At 37.6% G+C, this 18,871-nt stretch overlaps 1 long non-coding RNA gene across 3 annotated transcripts; it reads left to right on the top strand.

Moving 5' to 3' along the window:
- The first annotated feature begins 14 nt into the window (after positions 1-14).
- On the top strand, positions 15-18,193 carry LOC140844736 (uncharacterized). 3 transcript variants are annotated; one of them, XR_012123221.1, is made up of 5 exons: positions 15-72; positions 394-635; positions 2,061-2,137; positions 12,740-12,858; positions 18,057-18,193. It is a non-coding gene; the product is annotated as an uncharacterized lncRNA (long non-coding RNA). The 3 variants fall into 3 exon arrangements; XR_012123220.1 differs by lacking the exon at positions 18,057-18,193 and adding an exon at positions 12,947-13,272; XR_012123219.1 differs by lacking the exons at positions 12,740-12,858; positions 18,057-18,193 and adding exons at positions 8,486-8,556; positions 9,853-10,122.
- Positions 18,194-18,871: the final 678 nt, after the last annotated feature.

Below are 18,871 nucleotides of genomic sequence, written 5' to 3'. Positions count from 1 at the left end.
GCCTCCCCCCCCCCCTACCCCCAGCACAATCCCCTGCGCTTCCCTGATTCTACTGAACCACCCGTTGGACAGGTGAAGGGCTCTCCTGGCCACTTTTCCCCTTTCTCTCTTTGTTCCTTTCTTTTCTTCCTTGCTCCTCCTCCTGCAGCTGCCACTTTGAAATCATCCCCACCCTTTCCTTCTTTTCTCCTGTCCTTTCATGGGCTGCTTCATTATCTGGTTCTGGTGGATTCTCTACCTGCTCTGTTTAAACTTGCTTTGGGTCTGGGGCAGGTGAGGGAGCCTCCACCTCTTCCTCCCTTTGTTATTGTCTCCCGCCCCAGGGCAAATGCTTTTCTTCTTTGTAAAAATTGCACCATCCCCTCTTCCCACAATGGCTACCTTTGTGTTCAGAATCACAGCACCTGAAACACCAGAGCAGACCGCATACCACACTAATTTTTGCCTGGGGGTTACAGTATTAAATAACCCTGCAGCAGTGCCCTGTGACCTTCACAGGCAAGGTTCTGGTCTGAAGCGTAACATTTGGTGGTATCAGAAAGTCCTGCTCAGGAACAGGACACCAGAGGAATCCATAGCCTCTCTTTCTGGAACTCTACAGTCTCTGATTCACATCTGAACCACACAGCCACCCCGTAAGTGCATACACAAAGAAAAGATAATCAGCGTTTCCATTCTGTCAGTTAGCCTAGGATAGAGTCAGCTCATACCGGAACCAAGTGGTAAATTTTCAGGTATGTTATGAGCCAGTTGATATCCAGTTGGTAGTTTGACGCTGGTCCTGGGGGCAGTATTTATAACACCAAAATTGGCAAACACCACCAGTCAGGGCTTCCTCCCCACCTCCCTGCAGATCCAGTTGTTACACATGTTACCAGCATGCCAGGGGCAGAGCTCTGATAAAAGCTTAAGTGGAAAAAAAATTTTTTAATGTGTGATATGAAACAATTCAGCTTTATGAAAATGCTTGGAATCCTATGTTCAAAAATCATGAAGTCCCTTTTCTTTGAAAGGATGTTTCTTGGGTCCTCTTTCTTCCTTTATCTGGTCTCTCTTGCTTCTGACACTTCAGCAACAAGCATCCCACCAAAAATAAAATCACCAGTAACAGATGTGGGATCTCTCCTTTTGTGTTTCCAGAGTTTATTTCTGGCTTTGCTTTTGCATTCTGGGTTTTCCATCACAGCCAGTGACTGAGGTTAACTGAGCTAGTCTATTGTATCAGGGAAAATGATTCTATTGTCGGTTACTATTTATGACCCTGATTCTGCCATTTCTGCTTTGCTACATCTTTCAGCTCCTCCAACATCAAGTTGACCCTATTTTTTCCCCTGGTCATTTTCTGAAATTTCTCCTGAAGCCTCTTCATTGCAATTTCACCACTAATGGAAAGTGTTTTGTGAGGCTTAAGGTGAATGAGAAAGAATTTGAAGTGCTGTGACACCACGAGATAATATCCCCAAAGAACCTTAAGCAGTGGCACAACCAGGACTAGAATCCAGGTCTCTGGACCTGTTACTTTTACTCGCAGACAGCCTTGCTCATTTCAACGCTGCAGTGCTTGTAATTCATTCGGCTTTCACTTTCTGGAGCTTAGGCCAAGTGGCGATTACAATTTTACTCAAAAAGTGCAAGCAAAAGAAAGGAAACAAAAATGTATTGGGTCATGTCTGGGTCAAAATGTATTGGGTCAAATAACATCATCAGAAATCTTTCTTTCCATCCCCGGAATCTATCTCTTCCTTCTGAAGCAGGCTCTCCCCTGTGTGACAGTAAACCCAATAGCCCCTACCTTACATCCTACCAACTGAGAAAGCTCAATAAAAAGAAACAAAAGCCTCCAGAAGGTTCTGCTTGGTCTGACACAGGCCAACTGTCTCACTCCTAGAGCTATAGGTTGGGGTCAACTCTACCCATGCCACAAGGAAAATTGGGTACTGTTATTAAATGTTGGAAAAGAAATAATGGATAGGTCAACACAACAGGTGCCCACTTGAGCCCCTCATGGAGGAGTTTTTTAAAGTGACATCTGACATTGACCCAGCTGTCCTTGTGCATAGACGTAGTGACAGTATGAGGACTGCTACCACATCTTCCAGCTCCTGGAGCATGAGAAGCCAGAACAGAAATTTCTGAGGTGAGTTAGTTAGCATGATGAAAACATGCATATCATTGGCAGACAGAAAACTATTCTCTCTTTCTCAGTGGCAGAGAAATTGACAAACAGTATATTTCTTAACTCTTGACATATTGGTTGAAAAATATTCTCTTCCAAGTATCTGCTTCCCTCTAAGTATCTCACCTCCTTCATTTTTCCTAATAAAGTAATATCTGTGGGTATGGACTGAACACAAGATCATGGCTCTAGAATGACAGGATGATGAATTAGGTGATGGTGAAGGTCTCTCCTATCCCTAATTTCTATGATTTTTTAAGACCAAAGGCTGCTGACCCAGAATGAAACAAGTAGGAAAACTGTTTGCAACCTAGAAGTTAAATGTGTCCAAATTCCTGATATACTCCTCTGAACCACTCCCAACCTGCCCCCAAAAGGTATATTTTCTATAATCTGATCTCTCATGTGGCCTCTTTTCCCAGTAATGGGCTGCCTTTCTGTCAACGTAATTAGAGCCTCAAATATGCATCGTGCACCCCCCTAAAGCATGGTGTTTTCAAACAACAAAGTAATTATTAAAAAATGCATTTAAAAATATATATATATTGTTAAATAATAGGATACTGAAGTGTGGTGTATACATATATATGGAAACATAACGTCTTACTCTAGATTCAGAGAGCAGTGGTTCTCCTGAAGTGACTCTAAGTTACACTGAACCACGAACTGTGGAGGAGGAAACCAGACTGAGTTTTAACACGCCCTCTAGGTGACTCAAGCTAAGGCTACAGAATCACAGGGATTTTTCTTTTAATTTTCTTAAGCCTCAGTTTCATCATCTGTAATAACTGCAGAGCACCTATCACTTTCATGAGCTGATCCAAGTTATTATTATTATATTATTATTATTATTAATATTTATATCTTTATTATTATATAAGTATATATTTTGATATATAAATATATTGCTTATATATTAATATTAATGTTTAACATTAATATTAAATCAGATCAAATTATTAATATAAATAATGCACATGGAAGTTCATATATATGTGCATATCCATAATATAGGTATAAAATGAAATATCTTTTTTGCATAAAAGATGCAGGCCCAAGGAATCAGCATGAAGTGACAGCACAAAATAATCAAATTCTCAATGAAATATGGCAAGAAAGTTGTTAGCCCAGTGCCTAATCCCTTGGCAACTACTTAATACTACTGCTAATATTACTAAATCATCAAATTTACATTTCAACAGAGTTAGGTAAAGTCAAATTCTGTACTTCAGTTCCAGAGATGTTTTTCTCCTCGACAAGGAAAAGCTTGCTTTAAACATTATTCTGCTCAAAGAAAGGATAATGAACACAAATATTTCACAAATACTTTTTCCCAAGGAGACATAATCATATACCCATTCAATCGCGAGTTTCCTTGAATCTATGAATTAGCTTTCAATTATCTGTTATCTCCCAATACAAGCCTATAAAATAAATGAAAATCTTTTTTGCTACAATTAATTTTCATTTCATCCCAAAATCTAATAAGGAAACTTCGTTCATTCTAAATTCTGGCTAACTTTATTTTTAGCTTTATTGCCCTGGATAAAAAGGAAGGCGAGAAGGAAGACTCCAAAATGGGGATAAGATCCACATTAGGTTCTAATTAAGTACCTGGAAATTTATCTCACAGAGACGCAGCATCCTTCAGACGCCAGCTGCTCACAACGGAAGCCCTCGTTTTTTCCCTCAGGGAAGGAATAGAAGTTTTACTTGCTCAGTGATTTGTAGACTAGAGAAAAATTGTACTGAAAACTAAGGAGAATTCAGCTCAAGTGACCTCAGCTCAAGAAACAGTGAATTGCGGTTTATTTTTTTCTATTCCTTTCATCTCAGACAACTGTGTTTACTTGAGGCACAAAATACCTAAGTCACAGAACCAGCTGACGTAGAGTGAAGAGCAATTGTTTCAATTCTAGTGTGATTCAGGGTCAGCCGGCTTGGGCACCGAGCAATCTGCATTTCCCAAACATCCTCCCCACCACCGGGGGCTCTGATTCAGCTCTGCAAATCTCATTTTGGGAAACACTGGTGGGGGGGAGGGGAAGATAACAGCGTTCTGAGTCAGAAGAATATGCACTCAAAGTTCAGCTCTACCTTTTGCTAGTTGGTACAACTTGGATAATTTGCTTAGTATCTGAGGTTCAATTGCCAGGTCTATAAAATGGAATAGTAACACCTACTTCAGCTGCTGTTCTGACAATTATATGAGGAAATACATGCCACATGCCTAGCATATAGCATGAGTTCGGTAAACATGTGACCCTTTTCAAGAGGCCTTTAGGAATCTATCTGTAAGCTTTATGAAGACACGCAAGCCACACGTGCACGAACACAAATCACCTTTCTGTGATTTTTTCCAAACTCATGATGAAAATTAATATTCATAATATGCCATTGCTTAGTTACTTTTACTCTTTTGTTCCTTGTACTACTGTCCTGCATTGTTTAATGGCTAACAAGTGGTTATGTATCTGTAAGCATGAGTGGGCTGTTTCTGTACAACCAGCTTAAAAACTTTCGGAGAGCAAGGATGATTCGTTGCTTTGTCAAAAATGTCAAATGCAGTTTTCATTACAACATTGTGTACATCACAGGTGCTCAATAAATATGTATTTGATTAACACATTTGTTGCAATAAGTAATGCCAAGTGGCTAAATGGGGCACCTCTTCTCTCCCCTCCATTCTAACTAAAAAAAAAAAAATTGGATCATATAATTCTGCCCTAATTGAAAAAATTCTACCATACTTCTTATTTTTAGAACATTTTTAATAATAACAGCAAAGAATTAGTAATATATTAGGTTTTATATAGTTCTTAACAGTTTTCAATTATCTTTCACAAAATATCTTAGGTTCACCATCTGAAAGATCAATTATATGAGAACTTGATGAAATCATAATAATAAAATGTTGAGGTGTCAGTTTAGAATATCCTTAAAGTGATACAAGAACCCACCCCCCAGAAACAAGGAAACACATTCTATCATAGTACAAATAAACCAAGCAAAAGGAAATACATTTTAAAAACTCTAGTTGTACTGCCTTTTTTGGGGGGTTATATTAAAAAGTGAACAAGTATCACAAATCTCCTATGGCAGCAACTTCGTTCCGATCCTTAGCAATCTGAGCTATGTATACATCCCCTGATAGTTATGCTATATCCTTAAAAAAGAAATATCCAAAAGCTCATCAGCCATCGCTATTCAGATCTCTGAGATTGTTCTGCCTGCCTGGATCAGAAGTTGATATATATAAACAGTCTTTCTGTGCGTGGACTTGAAAGAAAAATCAGTCATCTGTACATGATCTGTGTTAAAGCAAAATGTAATTTTTCCCTCTGACAATGTGTTTATGGTTGTTAAGTTATCCTGATTGCCAAGAGAGATCTGCTTTGTGTGGCAGGCTTTTCTGACTCAAAATGTCAGATGCCTCACCCCAACCCCACCCCCATATCCAGCTATCCTTTCAACTAATTCACAAATTGACTTGACTCTCAGCTAGGTTAAAAAAATAATTTCCTGAAAATTAAAAGACTGGCACAATCCTGCACTAAAAGTCCATTTATCTTGTCTATTTTTATAAATCTTCACTGCAGAGTCTGGCAAAGTGCCCACTTCCAGTAACAAAGGTCCCCAGGGACACTTGGCAAGAGAGACTTTTCTCCCAAGACCCTGAAAATGATCCTGAGCTTCCTAAGGCATGATTGAAAACTTGCGATTAGGATGTGTAATATTATCTTACATATTATTTTTTAAAAGTCAGAAGCGAGTGCAAAAACCACGGGCGTGAGGTGACAGTGATGGCGTATCTTTGAGCTCCACCTCTCCATGGACTAAATCAGTCAGGGGCTAACTGAAAGCTTGGGATTTCTCTGTTATTATGAAAGATAATGGCTAAAGATTATCTAGATGGGACAGCGCAATGATTCACTCTTGTTTAATCAACTACAACCTGTGTTAAGCTTTATCCTCATCTCAGTATAAACCAGACTAATCTTTCCACTTTCCTGCAGGAAACGGTAATGGCAGTTGTTTATTCGGCTCTCCTGGTCTTGGGTAAATCCTCCCCTTCTCTTCCCGCCTCCCCCCGACTCCATCAGCTGGGGGGAAAGTTTCCAGCACTCCTGATCTGAGATTGATTGGGCTTTCCTGTTGATGTCAAGCCCAAGCATTCCATTGAGAAAGCAACCTCAAAACTGTTGACTTTTCTTGTGGCTCTGAGCTAAGCAAATGATTTCACCAAGCATACCCCTCTTCCATTCTAGGAAGGAGAAATCGTCTGAAGAATTGTTTGCTTGGAATGTTTTTTCAGGAACTGAACACTTGTGTCAAAGGAGCTGCAGACATGCTTCACCCAATTTGAAATGAGGTTTCCCCTTTTTTGACCACAGTTCCACTTACCAGATCCTTCTTTTAGCATGGGAAATGCTAATGCAAAGCCACTTTATCAGTTTGGTGATGTTTGAATCAATAGTCATTTTGCCTCAATGATTTACCCTCAATGTATTCCTCATAAGCCTAAATGTTGTTTCATCAATGAACTCCTGACATTAGAACTATTGATACCGAATTCCAATGTGATTATAGAATTAACTTGGCTTTTTTTTTCTTTATTGCACTTGGATTATTGAAAGTTTTTTTTCTTTATTAAATTAAGTGATTTAGAAGAGTTTGAAACTCTTCTGAGGCATGACCAAAGACACAATTCCATCTGTTTTGTTTTTCTTATTCATGACATAGATGATTTTATTTTAAACAGTGCATGCATTTCACTTTAATTCTTCATGTCTGTCAGAGCACATCATCTGTGATGTGTGGATAGTTAACTGTAGCACTTTGCAAGATTTGGCAGAAAGTGAAAACAGCTTTGCAAAAAAAGTCAGCTAAAAGTGGAAGTTAAATGCCATGGGGCTGCTGTATGTCCATTCTGAACTGAACAAAAATTTTAAAGATGACCTGTTGGTACCTGAAACTTATTGGAAGTTGCTCTCACCCCTTAGTCCATGCTGGACCCCTTTCTCCTGGACAGGTGTCAAATGTCCCAATGACCACATCCTGTGTCTAGTGTGAGTGTTTGGTGGCTGGGATGGAAGCCAGGGACAGAGCAGCCATGTAAACCGGGCCCTCCTCTGGGCATGCTCTTTCATATCCCCTCCTTAGAACTGAGTTGTCCCAGCCCTGGAGCTTCCATCTGCGAATGCTTTGGTCTGCCCTGGTCACTATGCTTCTCAGACTGGGGGACTCACACACTTTCCTTACCTCCATCCACTCAGGGAGTGAGTGGAGTGCTGAGGCCAGTGGGGTCAGTGGGGAGCTTCTTCATAGAACATCAGTTCTGCTCAATGGTAAGAAACTTAGAATAATGTCATACAAAAACTAGCATAAAAGTAGCATGGAGTAAAATACAGAATTCCCCAATTTTCAATAACAGAGGCTTTACGGAAGGCTCTCTAGCTGTAGGCACCGTGGATGGACTGTGCCTTCAGAATACTCTTGACGTTTCCTTGCTGGGCTACAGTGGAAAGATTCGTGAAGTTGTGCTGAGTGCTCTAAATCCTTTTTTAGAACAGCTTCTCCTATTACGCTTTCGGACACTTAACTCCCAACTACTAACAGGAGTAAGATCGGCATCACCGAGATGCTACACAGCTAAACTGCATATTAGGTCATTTTGTTTGCCCCCCCACAACTTTCTAGCCCTTGCATTTCTTTCATGCATTCCTTAAACCTTCACCCCAATGAAAAGGAATCTTGTGGAACAGTTTCAAACCACTATGGGCTCAAGTTCACATGACAGTATCTGCAGGCTATAATATTCACTTAATATTCACGTTGTAGAACACAAATGATGCATCCTAGAAGTAGTTTGAGGTCAGTTTTATGATGCCAAGCCTAGTAAGATCACTAATTTCAAACATTTTGAAAATTACCAATACAGAATTAGAGGGGTTTGTTTGTTTATTTTGCTTTATTTCATTAGGACTATTGAAAGAGTTTTTTCCCTTTTATAAATTAAGTACCTTAGAAGAGTTTGAAACTCTTCTGACACAATTCCACTTGGTGTGTTCATGTGATGCATCTCTGCAGGCTATAATATTTACTCAGTACTCACAAAACCAAAATCATAGATGCTAGAAGTAGTTCGGAGTCAATTTCATGATGTCTTACCAAGAAACGATCACAAAGCTCAAACACTGTGAAAAAAACTTGCCAATTGTTCATTACATCATGATTAAGTACTGCAATATATGCTTCAAGAATGTTCTCTTTCAATGTAATCGTTCTTTTTCCATTTCTACTTCTAAGGGGAGATCTTCATGGGAAACTCAGTAGCATTTAGGGGTTAAGCAGGATACACAAATGAATAAAGCTGCCAGGTAAGATATTAGGTGCTAAGCTAATTCTATTTTGATCAACCATAAAATCCCTCGAGTTACATCAACTTTCTGCAGGCCAAATCAAACACACACAATAGCCAGACTCACCAGGGGGCCTCCAGTGTGACACCTGCATCTGGAATGCCTTTTCTCTTTCTCCTCTTCTTCTAATGCTTTGTTCAAAATCCACTGCCTCCATGAATAGCTCCCCGATTATTTTCACCAGTACCTGGCATAGCATTCATGACAGACTCCCACCCATGGCTGTGTAAATATTAACTGGTCGGAGTATCAGATTACCTAACAGGAGACACAACTGTTCAGGACAAGCCATGTAAGGCTCCGTGTGGTTCTGCGTACTTGGTTTACCCACCCTAACTCCTGATTCATGATTGCAGTTACCACGTGGAGTCCTTTTGGTTCAAGTAGATTCTAGAACCATTCCTGCAGGTGTTCTTCATCTCCAGTCATAAAGACAATAATAATAGACACACTGAGCAGGAGAATCCACACTAAGGAGTGAACTGCAATCAGTTTATTGCATAGTTACCAGAAATGCAGTCACGCATATTTCCCAAACAAATTAGGAACAAGAGGGGGACATACACTGCAGATATCTGCTTTTCATTTCTCCTCCCCACAGAGCTAGTGGGGCCTTTAGTGGGTGTGGCTGAAAGAAATGATATACTCTTAACCCTACTCCCATTCTCTTCTTCTTTGTTGCCCTTTGATGCTTTTCTTGTCCTGCAGCATCTTCCTTAGGATTCCTGAATTAACATATACTTCTTTGTCTCTCTGCTCATCATGTACTTAGAGTTCACATCTCAAGGGCAACATCCAAGTGCAGGCACCCTGGCAGGGTAGACAAAAGCCTAGAAGCCAGGCAGGCATGGTACCATAGGCAAAAGGCTTCATGAGCAGAACCCTGGCTGGCCTCACTCGGTCTGGAGTCCTTGCGCAGGGCACACGGGCCATCCACCTATACCTGCCAGTCCTGCACCTTGGATTTTGCTTTAAACTTCCTTTCACAGTTGCTTTTAAACTTCATATATGTTTTTCTTCAGTGTGCTTTCACTTCTTTTTTATTCATAATACTTCATTGAGATCATATCAAAACGCTATGCCTTGAGGGAATGTATAAATCCAGTGAGGAAAATAGACTTGTTCCCTAATGATAGATGGAAGTAAGGGGCCTTTAGGGCAAGGATGAGTGGGGCTAAATGCAGGGAAAGTCAATTTGAAGGTTCAAAGACAGCCCAGTGCACCAAGTTCACCGTGTTTCCCTTTTAACTCCAGGCTGACAGTGTGACTGATGAGAGAGGGCTTCATCTTGGGTGTCTGCCCCATCCCAGAACGAGGCTGGAAGCTCCTCAGGGGCAGAGTCAAAGGCTCCTGCCTCATCCGCTGCCATCTCCAGGCTCTAGCAGAACTCGCAGCAGGCAACAGGGGTGGAGGATTCATCAGCCTGGTAGTCTTTCTCCCCACATCTAAACAAAATTTTTAATAATTTTTTTGAAATTTAAGCAATGCCAAAATAGAATAAATACAAAAAATGAAATAAAATATCCATGGAAAGTCTGTATCTATCTTGCATTTTGTATTTTCAGTTATGTTTCAGCGATATGCTTTATTCAAAGAACCTCAGTCTAAAAATCTAGAAAGCTAGCCTATGTATTTCCCCTTAAAATAGGAAAAATGAAGATTTTTCCCCCCTCAAAGGGAAAGTGAGTTTCCTGACTTTACAACTGGAACTCTTAACCAATATTTGGACATTGTTATGCATCTCATCTATCCCAATTTTTTTTAATGTTCCCTTCCTTTCAGTTTGAATTTTCAGCATATTTTAAGGCTTTAGAATACCCCAAACAGTATCACATCTCATTAAGGAGATGGGAGCCTTTTGCTAACACAGCATTTTCATCTGTTCCCAACATGAGTAGGTCATGTACACCACTGCTGCGTCAAAGTCTTTCAAAGCAATAAATTAATTGAATTACTGCTTTGTGGTGAATGAAGAACAGCAGAAGCCTCACTGCCACGGCTGCTCCTTTCAAGTGAATACTTAAATTCCCTGGGCACGGAAAGGAATTCCCTATAAACTAGACAAATGATCCATCTCTGTGTGATACATCTATTTTTATTATACCTGCAGGTAGACATTGATGTACCTGTTCTTTTTACCTTAAAGCAGAGACATTCATGAACAAGATGAAGTTATGGTCCTCAAAATGGGGTGATTTCTTACCTGAACAGCTGTCAAAATGCATGCCAAGTCCAGGAAACGAGCAGAAAGAAACAAAGAGAGAAGTGGCATAGACATATTCCAGAAAGCTCTTTTGAAAGCCTTGATTTCTTTGTTTTGTTCTGGTAATCTTCCTCCCTAAACTCTATAGATTTTGGTTTAATGCACTAAAAGAATTGCTAATGGCTGTTTTCTTCCTTAAAAGAAAAGTTAAAAGGCTACCCTGGATTTTGAACTGAGGTTACAGTTGAGTTCTGGATTGTAATTTCAGCAGGCAGAAAAAAGATATTGGAGAAATCATCACAAACTGAAATAGTAAGCATGATGATAAGAAAACGAGTATGGCATTGACAAGAATACATCTAGGGTGACCAGGCTGATATCCTTGTGGGAGTTCTGGTCGGCCAAAGGAAGCCAGCAACATAATCAATCTTCAGTTTTAGCAGCGTCTTTGATTCTGCCCCACACAACACACACATCAATTAAGTGGAAAAACAAGGTCTGAACTACTCAGTTATAAGGTAAGTGGAAAACCAGCTGGGAAGTCAGACCCAGAGAGAGGTTATCAATGGATCAGTGTCAACCTAGGGACACACAACAAATGGACCCACAGTTCCCCCAGGGTCAGCTCTGAACCTGTGGTCGTTTAACATTTCTCTCAGTGACCTAAAGGATTCAGCAGAGAAAAGGTTCTTATTAAGCTCTGAAGGGTAAAAGGGGAAGGCCAGAGTCCTGGAAAAGGACCAAAGAAATCCAAAGCAACTGAGTCATTTGCCAAACAATCAGCTGTAACTACAATAAGGCTTCACGGTGATGGCTACAGAGTATTGAAGAAAATGTTGCTGAATGAAGACAAACAAAAGTTAGGCATATGTAAGTCCAACTGTAAAAGAACTATTTGGAATTTCTATCACACGTTCCTATTCTTTAGTTACAGTCAAAACCCTTCTCCTCTCATCCTTCCGCCCAAAATTTATTGCTGTACCTAGTGACATCTCTGGGAAGACAAGTCAATAAAATGTGATGAGACCAGCATCAAGTTGCTTTTCAGTTTTTAGGCTTTTTTAAAAAATGTTTTTAAACTTATATTGTTAAGCATCTAAAAACAAAGGGTCACTTCTCACAGAATGAGAATTAGTCTCACACTGAAAATCTGGTGTGCATATGTAATATATTCACAGAACATTTGTTTGCTGAGCTCCATTCCGACAGGTGCACATATGTGCATAGTCACAATGTTAACTTAGTACACAAAGACCTCTGCAATAACTTGCTCCTCAAAGAGGCCATAATGACTTGTCCCTACGTGTAGTTCCAGGGAGGGAATGGAGCAAGGAAAAAATAGTCCTGATGTAATTGTTATAAAGTGAATACATACAGATGCAAAAAGTAGATGCCATTAGATCAGGTCTCTCCTCCAGTATCAAACTGTTCGGGAATTCTGAATGATGGAGCCATGAAAATGGTGAGTTAAAACACAAAAAAAGCTAAAGATTCTGAGGTTAATCAACACAGAACGAAGCTCAGAGGAAAGTTTAACCTTAAAAATACAAAGAAGGTACTTACTAAGAAGTATTACACTTATCTGTTCTCTAAGTCCACTAAGAATGTGGGGTTGGGAGGACAATGGGCCTCAATGATAAAATGAAAGGGTAAATGAGGTATAAATAATGAGGTAACAACTGCCAAAAGAAGGTATGAATAGTGAATTAACAACTTCCAAACTCTGGATATTCACATCTAGGGTGAGGTAAGTAAGCACTCACTTTAGACACAGAACTTAAGGGTGCACCAAAATCTCAGCAATCACGATAGATAATATTTTCATGCAATTAAAAAAATCAAGATTAATGCCAAAAATCCATGGGAAATGAAATATCAGAATTTTAAATGAAGAAAATATCAGCATTACTAACTTCTCTCTTTGGTCTCACTCTCCAGTACTGCTAGACAACCACATGGCTGATCCAAGTGCTACCAACGAGAGTTTGAAAAATCTTTGGCTTTGGAAGACCTCAAGAAAAATATGAATTTTCATCCAAATGTTTGGATATTGTAAGGTATTCTTCTAAAGAGGTCTATTTGTTCAAGCAAAGGGGCACCATCAGTTTTCTGGATAGATGTTGAGTTTGCCTTTATCTTTTTCAGGAAATGCAGTAAGATAGTCCTAATGCAAGGACGATAAATCACAGAACATCCTATGTTCTCCTAATTTGCTGCTGAACACAAAGTAAAAAAGAAAATGTATCTCTATTCCAAAATTACTCTGTATACCCGTCTTTTTTTTTCTTTTCTTTTCATTTAATGTTACGTTCCATATTTTTGTTTGAATTATTTAATCTTATAAATGTCAACTTCTTCACATTATTGCCAGGAAGGGCAGGTGAATTTCTTTACTGTTTCCTGTTCCATTATTCCTTCCTGTAATACTGTATATAAATGAGTATTTCCCCAGAATCACTCTTGTCAAAAGCAGTAAGTAAAATAAGACCTCAGACAAATACGAAAATCGGGTCTTCCATAAATTGTGATACTAAGCTCTAAGTATCTGTCTTTTAGACCTCTGATAATTCATAAAACATCAAGTGATCTGCCTTAGATGTGAAATCTCAAGTGATGTCAGCATGTAGACTTGCTTAACCACCATAAATTGAAAGATTTTAATGGGGTTTTTACAAGTGTTAATAAATTTCAGTTTCAGCCCCAGTGTATTTTTCTTTCTCTCAGTTTCTCTCTCTCAATTTAGGTATTAGTCTCCACATTAAGCATGTTTTCTCGTGATGAGAATCATTTATACTTGCTTGATCCCAACATTCTTTAGCAGTGGAATACTTAGATATCATGTTTCTTTCAATCCTTTTTTTAGATTATTAAGTAATCCCAGGTGGCAATAAAAGCAGTATTATGGATGACACAAATATGAGAATAGTGAGATAAATTTCAATGTACTTGAAAGTAAATGCATTTTCAAATATGCTTCACAGAATTTCCATGAATATAGAAGATATCCAATTGTAAGTGGCCAAGATAAATATTGAATACACAATTAGGGGGAAATAGCTAAAGCGCAGTTTTTATACAAATATATTTATACATCCACATACACATTTACACTAGAAAGGTTTTGCACAAATAAATATATATGTTGGTGCCTATATGCTGCAGCAGTAGAGAGTCCTGGGGAGGGTACAATTAATTATGAGGACATTTTGCTTACTCACGATGTCAGATCAAATCATTCAGGCACAGGGATTTTATTTATTTGAGTTTTGCCGGATGAATGTGCTAAATCATCAGGACTGACCAGGAGAACCACTTAGATTCTCAGCACAATATACAACCATCATTTCTCATGGATGCATGAAATAAAATCTAAACTCAAGTCTGAATGCATTATCTTTTCCAGAATTCTAATGTAGATGGAATCTAAGACATTTGATTCAAATGTGTAGTGGGCCGAAGGGATGAACAGGCCAAGTGTCTGCAGTTGCCATTCTTATCCTATCATCTGGGTTTCAAGCTTAAAAAAATTGAACGGAAATCCTTCCTTCCTCTTGTGGTCTAGAAAATTACCTTTCCCATTCACAGAAGGACTCCCAGATGGCAATAAAGTACGTATCTCTTTTCTCAGTAACAGAGAATCCAAAGATTTTATGGCACAAGGGTTTGGTTGAGGGGCTTTGGGGGAGGTGGAACTGCACAAGTACAAAGTAAAAGGATAGGAGGCTAACAAGATCATAATTAGTATATGAAGTGAGATGTCTGCCTCAGAAGTTCATGTTCTCTTGGGTTCTATTAATGGTGGTTTAGTTTCTAGATAAGGGAGGTGATGGTCTTTATCTATGCTGCTGTTTTCCTGCCACTCCTGACAGATTTGCTTCACTCAGTCCGTAGTGATTAACCAAAGAGAGTAGGGGGTAATAATTTGCAACCATTTCATATAAGACTGGATGTTAAGACTGGAGAAAAGACACATTGGTGGTGTTTCATTTCTGGTAGACTATTGTGGGAAAGAGAGGATAGATCTCAGTTCTTTGTCACTCCAAGAGTGGTCAACTGAATTTCATCATTAAGTTAATTTTCAAGGTTCTTTGCATTTCTGGGATCCTGAGACTATTTCTGGGATTCTGTGACTTTAACAGATCAGGTCCTTTGTCTTCAAACCAGTTATAATTAAGCCTATCCAGGCATGTGAGAATATTTTTTACTTTTAAAGGTCTCCATAGAACAACATTTACTTATATTCATTGATTATCTATTTAAAAGTCTACATCCTTTATGGAGGTGAATAAAAGCCACGGGCTTCTCCTCAAGGAAAATCAGAATATACTAACATTCAGTATTTAAACTTCGGGCACAAGGAACCACTTCAAAAAAAAAATGTGCTCACAAACAGAGCTTAGGATTTTTAGAAAATGCAAGATAAAATAGGAGAAATCCTTTAAGAAAGCCTGTTTCAACAGCGTTAATAAACTAGACTCTCCAAAGAGAAAATTGTGAGGAGGAAGTGAGGAAAGATAACCTTTGTGGAAATTATATCTGCTGTGCAAATAATGCTTTTTTGGTACACATATAGTAACACATACAATTGGAAGCATAACCATAATTTCAGTTAGGTAAGCAAAAGAGGCTAAAAAACAAGTAAAAATCCTGAAAGATCTTGAGAAATCCTAGTTTTTGCAATGTAATTATTAAAAAGAAAATATAGCTTTCAAAAAAATAGAAAGGGAGATCTTAAAAAGTAGTGGAAATATAATTCATATAAAGGAAAGTTTGTCTCTTATATAAGAATTAATGCCTTTAATGAATGACAATGGCACTCCCTACAATCAATAGCACAAAAAATTTCAATGAAACAGCTATCAAGTTAGCCAGGTGGAAAACATGTTTTGCACTTCAAATGGGGTTATGTATGAATTGGCGAGCTAAAGCCACAGTTAGAGTCAAAGCCGTTTTCAGAAACAGTGGCTCTTACCTTGAATGGCCTAAAGATTACTTCAACAGATAATTATTCATATACTTCTTAAGATTGTTTGTAAAATGGCTGGATATATAATATTCTATATCAATATATGATTATGCACTATTTGTTTTATATCACATAATGTTATATATATTATGTTATATAAATATATGTATATCGTTATACCAATATCTATGTGTACTATAAATGTAGGTTTATGTACCATATGTGTATGTGTCATATATATATATATATATATATGTCTTTGCACCATACATGAATATGTATATTTTTAAAAATCTGTATGTGCTATTGGAATTATACAACATAAATTACTTAAAAACATCACTGAATTCAAGGTAGTTTGCATGCTAATTTTGGATTCCACCACTAATAAAATATGAGTGCTATCACACTGGAGAATTTTTAAAAAATTTTTAGAAAAATTGGAAACCACACTCTCTAAAGTTTCCTCTCCTTCCTGCAGGTGGTATTCCTAAGCCCTTAAAGACATACTAGAAGCAAAGCTCATAATACGTAATAAGTTCCCAGTAAATATTAGTTAAATTTCTTATTAGTTACTTTTAAATACTTTTTCTCTTCTTTATTCCACTACCTGACTTCTCAGGTTATTGATAATGGTATACAGAGTGGGAAGCATTTCACTGTTTGCAAAGACAGATTCAAACCCAACTGTACATTTTATTAATTTTTAAGAAATTATTGGCCAAAGACAAGTAGACCACACCAGACAGGGAACTCATACTTCAATCTGGGAAGACAGTTTAGAGGTCCCTTTGTTCCTTGGCTGGATGTGTATGGAAACTGTCTATGTAATTAATTATGATGGGAGAGGGCTTGAATTCTTGGTTTATATTCTAATTTACCCACGTCTACCAAATGAATGATATCTGTTTACTGAGAACTTACATAATTATGGTTCATTTTGAGCTGAGATCACCCACAAAAGACTAGCAGTGACGTTTCCCTGAAGTGATCCTGAGACTTTCTTACATAATTGTTTCACTCAATTTTAATCCTTGAGATATGCTTATATGTATATGTATATGTATTTTTTTCTCAAAAGAAATTATTTTTTTCACTTCAAACATTCATATGATAAATAAAATAGAGATTTTTTTTCAGGTCATATAGGAAACTTCAGTATTTCCTACCATTAATTCTTAATGTCTAGAGCTTTCTTGTGCATATAGAATTAGATGAGAGATTTGGCCACATCCACTGGGTGGTATGGCATGTTCCAGTTATCATTGTTGATAAAAATCCTCTTCTATATAAAAACTGATGTATGCCTGGCTTAAAAATATATCACAGGTCATCAATATGTTTTATTTTAGATATTATGTTATAATGTCTTTCTCCAAATGTGTAATGTCCATTAAAATTCTCCTACCTATATATAGTATTACACACAGGGAATGACTTTGGAAAAGTAAATCCTTCTGAAACTAATATGTGTAACTAAATCACATGGTTCATTGAAAGGTCATGAGTCCAACTTACTTTATATTGACTGAACATAAGTTAGCAAAACAGATCACTTTGAAAACATAGATGTGTGGTCTATTTTAAAATATTTCTCTTATAGCAGTCTGTGCCTCATATGTATTACATGGATCTGGATACATAGTAAGAAAAATTATGTATTCAAAAAAAAGTCCATATAGTAAATAAAACCCAGAATACAAGTGACAGTTTTGGTCCCCTAGTTCAAAGGTTATTTATAAAGATATATGTTCATCTATGTTTAAAAAGAGACTCTCACACCTCTATTTTTAAATATAGTCTGTTGATGTAGAAGTTTTCTGTTGTTGTCCCAGAGCTTTTGAAGGCACTAAACCAAACTCAGTTCTTGTCTCCACCAATAATACAGATGTAATAATATGTCACATATCCATATTCAGTTTGTCACATTGCTCCCTTAGAAGGATATCATATCAGTAGGTTTACTTTAAAAGTAAGTGTATTAAGGCAATGTCTACACTTAAAATAATGTAAAAAGTGCTGGTCATCAAAAGACATGAATTTGAATCTAAGCTCTATCTCTTCTCAAGTATATCTGGTGGTAAAAAGGATTTCATTGTAAAATCAGATGTGCTTTTGAAAACCAGCAACCAGACTGTTTCTGAATACGTATTTGTTCAAAGATTAAATATAGACAATATACCCATATTATAGATAATGAAAAATAAATGAGATATATATGAAAAACATTAAGCAAAATATTTTTTCAATTTTCCACCACTTGATAATTGACTTTCCATTCTCTGCCAGATGATCATGGGGAAGTCACTTAACTGCAGTGAGTCTCAATCGTCTTATCTGAAAAATGAAGCAACTGGACTTTGTAATGTCTGATACTTTATGATTCTTACAGGAGATAAAATTCTCCAAACACAAAGAATACGAATATGCACAAAATTTATGTATAACCAATTGAATGAGTGTCTGTTGTTTTTTAACATCAGAAGATGGTGACCTTCTTATAATCCCTGTTCATCTGGAATCCTATTTATCTTCACCCTTTTAAGATTAATTTACAATCAAGACCAGATGGCTCAAGGCCACCCATTTTCATATCCAGAGCTGATTATCTAATTATGAAAATCTTCAACAAAAATACCTTTTTGGGTTTGCAAATGCTTGCAGAAAGAATGATTATGTACATAAAATATGAAGAACATACAAAAAATACATGTTTAAGATATGCTTATAAAAAGTAAGCATTTATATTTAGATATCATCTAATATAACAAGATGCTATATGGAAGGACAATGAGTTAAGCTTTGTCACTTAATCTCTTTGACCTTGGCCAAGTGCCTTGACCTCTTGGAGTTTAAATTCCTCATCCCTATAATAGAGATCTTGGATCAAATGAGCTTCAGAGTCTCATCCAATCCTAAATGTTATATTGCTTATAAACTTGAATGTGCAGATCATAAAATTGTACTCTTAAATGGATAAAACTGCTCGGTAATTTTCAACATTCAGGGAAATTGAACTTTGTAGTTACATCAGACCATGGATGCTGGTCTGAAGATCATAAGGAGACTTTATTACCTGATGCCTGGTGTCTCCCTGCCAGACT

This window comes from Manis javanica, chromosome 12 (assembly GCF_040802235.1).
Source record: "Manis javanica isolate MJ-LG chromosome 12, MJ_LKY, whole genome shotgun sequence".
Lineage (NCBI taxonomy): Eukaryota > Metazoa > Chordata > Mammalia > Pholidota > Manidae > Manis > Manis javanica.
The sequence above is the reverse complement of the archived record's forward strand: the minus strand, read 5'-3'. Positions and strand labels throughout refer to the sequence as shown.